This window comes from Aegilops tauschii, chromosome 6 (assembly GCF_002575655.3).
Source record: "Aegilops tauschii subsp. strangulata cultivar AL8/78 chromosome 6, Aet v6.0, whole genome shotgun sequence".
In the NCBI taxonomy this organism is placed as follows: domain Eukaryota; kingdom Viridiplantae; phylum Streptophyta; class Magnoliopsida; order Poales; family Poaceae; genus Aegilops; species Aegilops tauschii.
Window position 1 is genome coordinate 147,168,112 of NC_053040.3, and position 10,708 is coordinate 147,178,819.

Genomic DNA, 10,708 nt, shown 5'->3' on the forward strand with positions numbered 1-10,708 from the left:
TTCATAGCACCCTTGGACAGATTAGTACCATTATCAGTTATAATGCTGTTGGGAAAGCCAAAACGGAAAATCACCTTTTTGATGAATTGAACCGCTGTCGCCGCGTCACACTTACTAACTGGCTCTGCCTCAACCCACTTTGTAAATTTGTCAACCGCCACCAAAAGGTGGGTCTTTTTATCCTTGGAGCTTTTGAAAGGTCCAACCATATCAAGCCCCTAGACTGCAAATGGCCAAGTAGTTGGAATCATCCTTAATTCTTGAGCCGGCACGTGAGCTCGTCTTGAGAATTTTTGACAACCATCACATTTACTGACCAAACCCTCTGCATCAGCATGAGCCGTCAGCCAATAAAATCCATGACGAAAAGCCTTGACCACGAGAGACTTAGAACCGGCATGATGACCACAATCCCCTTCATGAATCTCTCGTAGAATCTCACGGCCCTCATCGGGAGAAACACAATGTTGAAACACCCCTGTGACACTGCAACGGTGCAACTCTCCATTGGCAATAGTCATTGACTTAGACCGCCGGGTTATCTGTCTGGCCAAAGTTTCATCTTCAGGTAACTCGCCCCGGGTCATATAAGCCAAATATGAAACTGTCCAATCAGGAATAGCATGAAGAGCCACCACCAGCTGTGCCTCCGGGCCAGGAATAGCGAGATCTTCCTCTGTAGGCAATTTGACTGAAGGATTATGTAGAATATCAAGGAAAACATTGGGTGGCACCGGCTGACGCTGGGACCCCAACCGGCTTAAAGCATCAGCTGCCTCATTTTTCCTTCGATCAACATGCTCTACTTGATAGCCCTTGAAGTGACCAGCAATAGCATCAACCTCTCAGTGATAAGCCGCCATGAGTGGGTCCTTAGAATCCCAAGTGCCTGAAACTTGCTGAGCCACCAAATTCGAGTCACCAAAGCACCTCACCCGGCTTAAGTTCATCTCCTTAGCCATCCAAAGACCATGGAGCACGGCCTCATACTTAGCTGCATTGTTAGTACAAGGGAACATCAACCTTAAAACATAACAAAATTTATCACCTCGTGGGGAAGTCAAAATAACTCCAGCCCCCGAGCCTTCCAACTGTCTGGATCCATCGAAGTGAATAGTCCAATATGTGCTATCCGGCTTTTCCTCAGGCATCTGCAGCTCTGTCCAATCATTGATGAAATCCGCAAGTGCTTGAGACTTGATGGCTGTGCGAGGCATATACTTCAAACCATGGGGTCCTAGCTCAATGGCCCACTTGGCTACCCGACCTATGGCTTCTCTGTTTTGAATAATATCCCCTAAAGGAGCAGAACTAACCACAATGATGGGATGAGCCAGAAAATATTGCTTGAGCTTTCGACTAGCCATGAACACCCCATATACCAGCTTCTGCCAATGCGGATACCTCTGTTTGGACTCAATGAGCACCTCACTGATGTAATAAACCGGTCGCTGAACCGGATACTCCTTGCCTGATTCCTTCCTTTCCACCACAATTGCCACACTGACAGCTCGGCTATTGGCAGCCACATATAACAATAAAGGCTCTTTTTCAATAGGAGCATCAAGAACCGACGGTTCAACTAACTGTTTCTTCAAGGCTTCAAATGCCTGATCAATAGCATCACTCTAGACAAAGTGATCTGTTTTCTTCATCATCTGGTATAAAGGGATAGCCTTTTCTCCCAACCGGCTTATGAACTGGCTCAAGGCCGCAATACGACCTGCCAAATGCTGAACATCATTGATACACACCGGCTTAGCCAAGGAAGTAACAGCCTTGATCTTTTCCGGGTTAGCCTCAATGCCTCTTTCAGAAACCAGAAAACCCAAGAGCTTCCTTGCTGGTACACCAAAGACACACTTGGCTGGGTTAAGCATCATCTGGTAGACCCGGAGATTGTCAAAAGTTTCTTTCAAATCATCTATCAAGGTTTCTTTCTTCCTTGACATCACCACAATATCATCCACATAAGCATGAACATTGTGCCCAATCTGATCATGAAGGCAATTTTGTACACACCGCTGGTAAGTCGCCTGGGCACTCTTGAGCCCAAAAGGCATAGACACATAATAGAAGGCTCCAAAAGGAGTAATAAAGGCTGTTTTCTCGTGGTCCTTAACTGCCATTTTGATCTGATGATACCCAGAATAAGCATCCAAAAAACTCAAGCGCTCACAACCCACCGTAGCATCAATAATTTGATCAATACGAGGGAGAGCAAAAGGATTAGCCGGACATGCCTTATTAAGGTCTGTATAATCCATGCACATCTGCCAAGTACCATTTTTCTTAAGTACCAGCATCGAGTTAGCTAACCACCCAGGATGAAAAACTTCAACAATGAACCCAGCCGCCAAGAGCCGGGCCACTTCTTCACCAATGGCCTTGCGCCTCTCTTCATTAAAACGGCGAAGGAATTGCTTGACCGGTTTAAACTTTGGATCAATATTGAGAGTGTGCTCAGCGAGTTCCCTCGGTACATCTGGCATGTCTGAAGGTTTCCATGCAAAGATGTCCCGGTTCTCACGGATGAACTCGATGAGCGCGCTTTCCTACTTCTGATCCAGATTAGCACTGATACTGAACTACTTGGAGGAATTGCCAGGAGCAAAGTCAACTAGCTTAGTGTCATCAGCTGATTTAAATTTCAACAGGAGGTCATGCTCTATGGTTGGCATCTTCAAAGATGTCATATCCGCCGGGTCAACATTATCCTTGTAAAACTTCAACTCTTGTGTTGCACAGACAGACTCAGCATAAGCAGCGTCGCCTTCTTCACACTCCAAGGCTATCTTCAGGCTCCCATGCACTGTGATGGTACCCCTGTGACCCGACATCTTAAGCTGTAAATAAACATAACAAGGCCTTGCCATGAACTTAGCGTAAGCTGGCCGCCCAAACAGAGCATGATAAGGGCTCTTGATTTTAACCACCTCAAAAGTCAATGTCTCAGACCTGGAATCATGATCATCACCAAAAGCCACTTCCAAAGATAATTTTCCCACTGGATACGCCGACTTACCAGGCACCACGCCATGAAAAACAATGTTCGATGGCTTAAGATCTTTGTCAGTCAAGCTCATGCGACGAAAAGTTTCATAGTAAAGAATATTGATGCTGCTGCCCCCGTCCATGGGCACCTTAGTAAATCTGTACCCACCAACCTGACGCGCCACCACCAGAGCCAAGTGACCCGGATTATCAACCCGGGGTGGGTGATCCTCACGGCTCCAGAGAATAGGATGTTCGGGCCATCGCAAGTAACGGGGAATCACCGGCTCAACTGCGTCCACTGCCCTTTTATGGAGCTTCTGATCCAGCTTACACAAACTCGTGGTGAATACGTGGTACTGTCCACTATTCAACTGCTTCGGGTTACTCTGATAACCAGACTGCTGCTGATTCCCCTGACCAGATTGTTGATTAAAACCACCTTGATTGCCTTGGCCCTGGAAGCCAGAGTTTGAACCGCCACCACCAAAGCTAGGTCCATGAGAGCCGGATCCTGAACCGCCATTCGGGCCATGATTGTTCTGGAAAAAATTGGAATTCCTATATTCCTTCATGATGAAGCAATCCTTCTACGGATGAGTGGCCGGCTTCTCGTGCATACCATGCTTTGGACAAGGCTGATTCATCATTGCCTCAAGGTTAAATTTGGTCCTCCAAACCGGGCCGGCTTTCCCTTGCGACGCTGATTATTATTCTGCGTATTGGTGTTAGCCACAAAGTCTAAGTTGCCATCATCCTTGCACTTACCATTGCCACCTTGACCTGCCGGGTTATGCTGCTGCCCATTCGTATTGCTGCTCTTTTTTCCCTTACCCGACTTCTCATCATCAGACTCAGGGTCCTTGGTACTATCAGAGTCGGCATATTTGACAAAAGCTGCCATTAGCTCCCCCATGTCGTTGTAGTGACATTTAAGCCGCCCCAGCTTCTGCTTCAAAGGGAGGAAACGACAATTCTTCTCCAACATCAGAACTGCTGAGCTGGCGTTGATACTATCCGATGAGTGTATAATAGCTGAGATCCGGCACACCCAATGGGTTGTTGACTCGTCTTCACCTTGGACACAAGAATCCAAATCCAGGATTGACATAGGCTGCTTACATGTGTCTTTAAAATTCTAGATAAAACGGGCTTTTAACTCTGCCCATGACCTAATGGAGTTAGCGGGTAGCCCTTTCAACAAAGTACGAGCCGGCCCATCCAACATCATGGTGAAGTATTTAGCACATGCAACATCACTAACATCCAACATCTCCATAGCCATCTCATAACTCTCAATCCAAGCCTCAGGGGGCTGATCTGCTCTGTAATTAGGCACCTTACGAGGACCCTTGAAATCCTTTGGTAAACGCTCGTTATGTAGAGCTGGCACTAAACACGGCACACCCAAGGTTCTAGAGGTCACACCTGCCTCTACCGAAGCTGATGGATAAACCGGAGATTGTTGTTGAATCGCTAGCTGAGCCGCCAGCTCGGCCTCCCGACGTGCTCTGCCCTGATCCACCAATGTCTGAGCATCAACACCACCGCACGCCGGGTCATGCCCACGAGGTTGGTTGCGGTGTTGCTCACTACTTGAAACGGCGGGCGACTCAATATGCCTGCTATAACTCCAACTCGGTCAAGGGGTTGAGTGAATCCACTCGTGGTTGTAAGAATAAGCTACCTGTTGAGCCACAACTGTTTGAAGAAGCTCTCTGGCCCTCCGTGTCTCTATCGCTGTTGGAGACTCGTCTTCAACTAGTAGAGCCGCCAATCGCGTCGCCGCAGCAATCATATCATCCAAAGGGTTAGAATAATGACCCGGAGGTGTCAGAACATGTTGAGGTGGAGTATTATTCAAGCGTGGCGGGTCCATCGCACGTGGCTGAACCGGCGCTCCAGTCACAGGTGCCTCAACCACCCGGTTTACCACCGGCGGGTCACTGGTCCCTGCTCCAGGCGTATTGAAGAGGTTCCTCGCCTCATAAACCGGGGGTAAATGACTCTGGTGCCTCCTCCTCATGATCTTGTTTGAAGCGTTCTTATCCAATGTGAGCCAGAAGGAATCTGCTTGAATCCGTTGTGCCTGGGCGTCCAAAGCAGCGCGGTCCATAGCCATCCTAGCATTCTCAGCCGCCAGTTCTTCCTTGTCTTGAGCTATCTCATCTCATAGCTTTGCCACATCCACCTTGTGTTGTTCCTGAGTGTCCGGGGTTACCTCCTCCCTCATTAAAGTCGCCAAAGTTTCCAACAATTCTATGAGAACTTGAGCCAGCGGGCGCACAGAGCCGCTAGCACCAGCCATCACCGCGGCTATTGAGCTGGAGGTCATAGCCGCGGCGGTTGTTGAGCCAAGCGCCGGCTGTGTACCGGCCATGAAGATTGCGACCCTGTTCGGCGGCTCATAGGGGTCTGGAATGTTGGAAATATGCCCTAGAGGCAACAATAAATAGGTTATTATTATATTTCCTTGTTCATGATAATCGTTTATTATCCATGCTAGAATTGTATTGATAGGAAACTCAGATACATGTGTGGATACATAGACAACACCATGTCCCTAGTAAGCCTCTAGTTGACTAGCTCGTTGATCAATAGATGGTTACGGCTTTCTGACCATGGACATTGGATGTCGTAGATAACGGGATCACATCATTAGGAGAATGATGTGATGGACAAGACCCAATCCTAAGCCTAGCACAAGATCGTGTAGTTCGTTTGCTCAGAGCTTTTCTAATGTCAAGTATCATTTCCTTAGACCATGAGAATGTGCAACTCCCGGATACCGTAGGAATGCTTTGGGTGTACCAAACGTCACAACGTAACTGGGTGGCTATAAAGGTGCACTACAGGTATCTCCGAAAGTGTCTGTTGGGTTGGCACGAATCGAGACTGGGATTTGTCACTCCGTGTAAACGGAGAGGTATCTCTGGGCCCACTCGGTAGGACATCATCATAATGTGCACAATGTGACCAAGGAGTTGATCACGGAATGATGTGAGTTACGGAACGAGTAAAGAGACTTGCCGGTAACGAGATTGAACAAGGTATAGGGATACCGACGATCGAATCTCGGGCAAGTAACATATCGATAGACAAAGGGAATTGCATACGGGATTGATTGAATCCCCGACATCGTGGTTCATCCAATGAGATCATCGTGGAACATGTGGGAGCCAACATGGGTATCCAGATCCCGCTGTTGGTTATTGACCGAAGAACGTCTCGGTCATGTCTGCATGGTTTCCGAACCCGTAGGGTCTACACACTTAAGGTTCGATGACGCTAGGGTTATAGAGAAAGTATGTATGTGGTTACCGAATGTTGTTCGGAGTCCCGGATGAGATCCCGGACATTACGAGGAGTTCCGGAATGGTCCGGAGGTAAAGATTTATATATGGGAAGTCCTGTTTTGGTCACCGGAAAAGTTTCGGGTGATATCGGTAATGTACCGGGACCACCGGGAGGGTCCCGGGGGTCCACCAAGTGGGGCCACCAGCCGCAGAAGGCTGCGTGGGCCAAGTGTGGGAGGGGACCAGCCCCAGGTGGGCTGGTGCGCCCCCCACCAAGGCCCAAGCGCATGGGAGAGTGGGAGGGGGCAAACCCTAGGTCCAGATGGGCCTTGAGGCCCACCCTAGTGGCGCCCCCCTCTCCTCCCCTTGGCCGCCCCCCTTGGATGGGATCTAGGGCTGGCCGCCTCCTCTTGGGGTGGGAACCCTAGAGGGGGGCGCAGCCCCCTCCCCCCTATATATAGTTGAGGTTTGGGCTGCCCAAGACACACGAGAATGTCTCTCTTTCGGCGCAGCCCTACCCCTCTCCTTCCTCCTCCTATCCCGCGGTGCTTGGCGAAGCCCTGCGAGATTGCCACGCTCCTCCATCACCACCACACCGTCGTGCTGCTGCTGGATGGAGTCTTCCCCAACCTCTCCCTCTCTCCTTGCTGGATCAAGGCGTGGGAGACGTCACCGGGTTGCACGTGTGTTGAACGCGGAGGCACCGTTCTTCGGTGCTTAGATCGGAATCAACCGCGATCTGAATCGCTACGAGTACGACTCCCTCATCCGCGTTCTTGCAACGCTTTCGCATCGCGATCTACAATGGTATGTAGATGCACTCCCCTTCCCCTCGTTGCTAGATTACTCCATAGATTGATCTTGGTGATGCATAGAATTTTTTTGAATTTCTGCTACGTTCCCCTACAGTGGCATCATGAGCTAGGTCTATGCGTAGTTTCTATGCACGAGTAGAACACAAAGTAGTTGTGGGCATAGATGTTGCCAATTCTTCTTGCCGTTACTAGTCTTATCTTGTTTCGGCGGCATTGTGGGATGAAGCGGCCCGGACCGACCTTACACGTACGCTTACGTGAGACAGGTTCCACCGACTGACATGCACTAGTTGCATAAGGTGGCTAGCGGGTGTCTGTCTCTCCCACTTTAGTCGGAACGGATTCGATGAAAAGGGTCCTTATGAAGGGTAAATAGAAATTGGCATATCACGTTGTGGTTTTACGTAGGTAATAAACGTTCTTGCTAGAAACCTATACAAGCCACGTAAAAACTTGCAACAACAATTAGAGGACGTCTAACTTGTTTTTGCAGCATGTGCTATGTGATGTGATATGGCCAGAAGATGTGATGAATGATATATGTGATGTATGAGATTGATCATATTCTTGTAATAGGAATCACGACTTGCATGTCGATGAGTATGACAACCGGCAGGAGCCATAGGAGTTGTCTTTATTTTTTGTATGACCTGCGTGTCATTGAATAACGCCATGTAAATTACTTTACTTTATTGCTAAGCGCGTTAGCCATAGAAGTAGAAGTAACCGTTGGCGTGACAACTTCATGAAGACACAATGATGGAGATCATGGTGTCATGCCGGTGACAAAGATGATCATGGTGCCCCGAAGATGGAGATCAAAGGAGCAAAATGATATTGGCCATATCATGTCACTATTTGATTGCATGTGATGTTTATCATGTTATGCATCTTATTTGCTTAGAACGACGGTAGTAAGTAAGATGATCCCTCACTAAAATTTCAAGAGACGTGTTCCCCCTAACTGTGCACCGTTGCGAAGGTTCGTTGTTTCGAAGCACCACGTGATGATCGGGTGTGATAGATTCTAACGTTCGAATACAACGGGTGTTGACGAGTCTAGCATGTACATACATGGCCTCGGAACACATGCGAAACACTTAGGTTGACTTGACGAGCCTAGCATGTACAGACATGGCCTCGGAACACAAGAGACCGAAAGGTCGAACATGAGTCGTATAGCAGATACGATCAACATGGAGATGTTCACCGATGATGACTAGTCCGTCTCACGTGATGATCGGACACGACCTAGCTTGACTCGGATCATGTATCACTTAGATGACTAGAGGGATGTCTATCTGAGTGGGAGTTCATTAAATAATCAGATGAACTTCATTATCATGAACATAGTCAATAGGTCTTTGCAAATTATGTCATACGCTTTAGTTCTACTGTTTAAGATACGTTCCTAGAGAAAATTTAGTTGAAAGTTGGTAGTAGCAATTATGCGGACTGGGTCCGTAAACTGAGGATTGTCCTCATTGCTGCACAGAAGGCTTATGTCCTTAATGCACCGCTCGGTGTGCTGAACCTCAGCGACATCTGTAGATGTTGCGAAACATCTGACATACACGTTTTGATGACTACGTGATAGTTCAGTGCGTAATGCTAACGGTTTAGAATTGTGGCACCAAAGACGTTTTTGAAACGTCGTAGAACATGTGAGATGTTCCGAAGACTGAAATTGGGATTTCAGACTAATGCCCGCGTCAAGAGGTATGAGACCTCTGACAAGTTTCTTAAGCCTGCAGACTAAGGGAGAAAAGCTCAATCGTTGAGCATGTGCTCAGATTGTCTGAGTGCCACAATCGCTAGAATCGAGTGGGAGTTAATCTTCCAGATGAGATAGTGATGGTTCTCCATAGTCACTGCCACCAAGCTACTAGAGCTTCGTGATGAACTATAACATATCAAGGATAGATGATGATCCTTGAGCAACTCGCGATATTTGACACCGCGAAAGTAGAAATCAAGAAGGAGCATCAATTGTTGATGGTTAGTAAAACCACTAGTTTCTAGAAGGGCAAGGGCAAAAGGGATACTTCATGAAACAGCAAGTCATTTGCTGCTCTAGTGAAGAATCCCAAGGTTGAACCCAAACCCGAGACTAAGTGCTTCTGTAATGAGGGGAACGGTCACTGAAGCAGTACTACCCTAGATACTTGGTAGATGAGAAGGCAGGCAAGGTCGATAGAAGTATATTGGATATACGTTATATGAATGTGTACTTTACTAGTACTCCTAGCAGCACCAGGGTATTAGATACCGGTTCGGTTGCTAAGTGTTAGTAACTCGAAATAAAAGTTGCGGAATAAACGGAGACTAGCTAAAGGTGAGATGACGATATGTGTTGGAAGTGTTTCCAAGGTTGATGTGATCAAGCATCGCATGCTCCCTCTACCATCGAGATTTGGTGTTTGCGTTGAGCATGATTGGATTATGTTTATCGCAATACGGTTATTCATTTAAGGAGAATAATGGTTACTCTGTTTATTTGAATAATACCTTCAATGGTCTTGCACCTAAAATGAATCTCGGTCGTAGTGATACACATGTTCGTGCCAAAAGATATAAAAATAGTAATGATAGTTTCACATACTTGTGGCACTGCCATTTGAGTCATATTGGTATAGAACGCATGAAGAAGCTCCATGTAGATGGATCTTTGGACTCACTCGTTTTTGAAAAGATTGAGACATGCGAACCATGTCTATTGGTATATATGCATGAAGAAACTCCATGCAGATGGATCGTTTGGACTCACTTGATTTTGAATCACTTGAGACATGCAAATCATACCACATGGGCAAGATGACTGAAAGTCCTCGTTTTCAGTAAGATGGAACAAGAGAGCAACTTATTGGAAGTAATACATTTTGATGTATGCAGTCCAATGAGTGCTGAGGCATGCAGTGGATATCGTTATGTTCTTACTTCACAGATGATTTGAGTAGATGCTGAGTGTATTTACTTGATGAAACACAAGTCTGGATTATTGAAAGGTTCAAGTAATTTCAGAGTGAAGTTGAAGATCGTCGTGACAAGAGGATAAAATGTCTGTGATATTATCATAGAGATGAGTATCTGAGTTACGAGTTTGGCACACAATTAAGACATTGTGGAAAGTGTTTCACAATTAATACCGCCTGGAACACCATAGTGTGATGATGTGTCCGAACATCATAACTGCACCCTATTGGATATGGTGCATACCATGATGTCTCTTATCGAATTACCACTATCGTTTATGGGTTAGGCATTAGAGACAACCGCATTCACTTTAAAAGGGGCACCACGCAATTCCGTTGAGACGACACCGTTTAGAGAAACCTAAGTTGTCGTTTCTTAAAAGTTTGGGGCTGCGATGCTTATGTGAAAAAGTTTCAGGCTGATAAGCTCGAACCCAAAGCGGATAAATGCATCTTCATAGAATACCCAAAACAGTTGGGCATACCTCCTATTTCAGATCTGGAAGCAAAAGTAATTGCCTCTAGAAACGAGTCCTTTCTCGAGGAAAAGTTTCTCTCGAAAGAATTGAGTGGGAGGATGGTGGAGACTTGATAAGGTTATTGAACCGTCACTTCAACTAGGGTGTAGCAG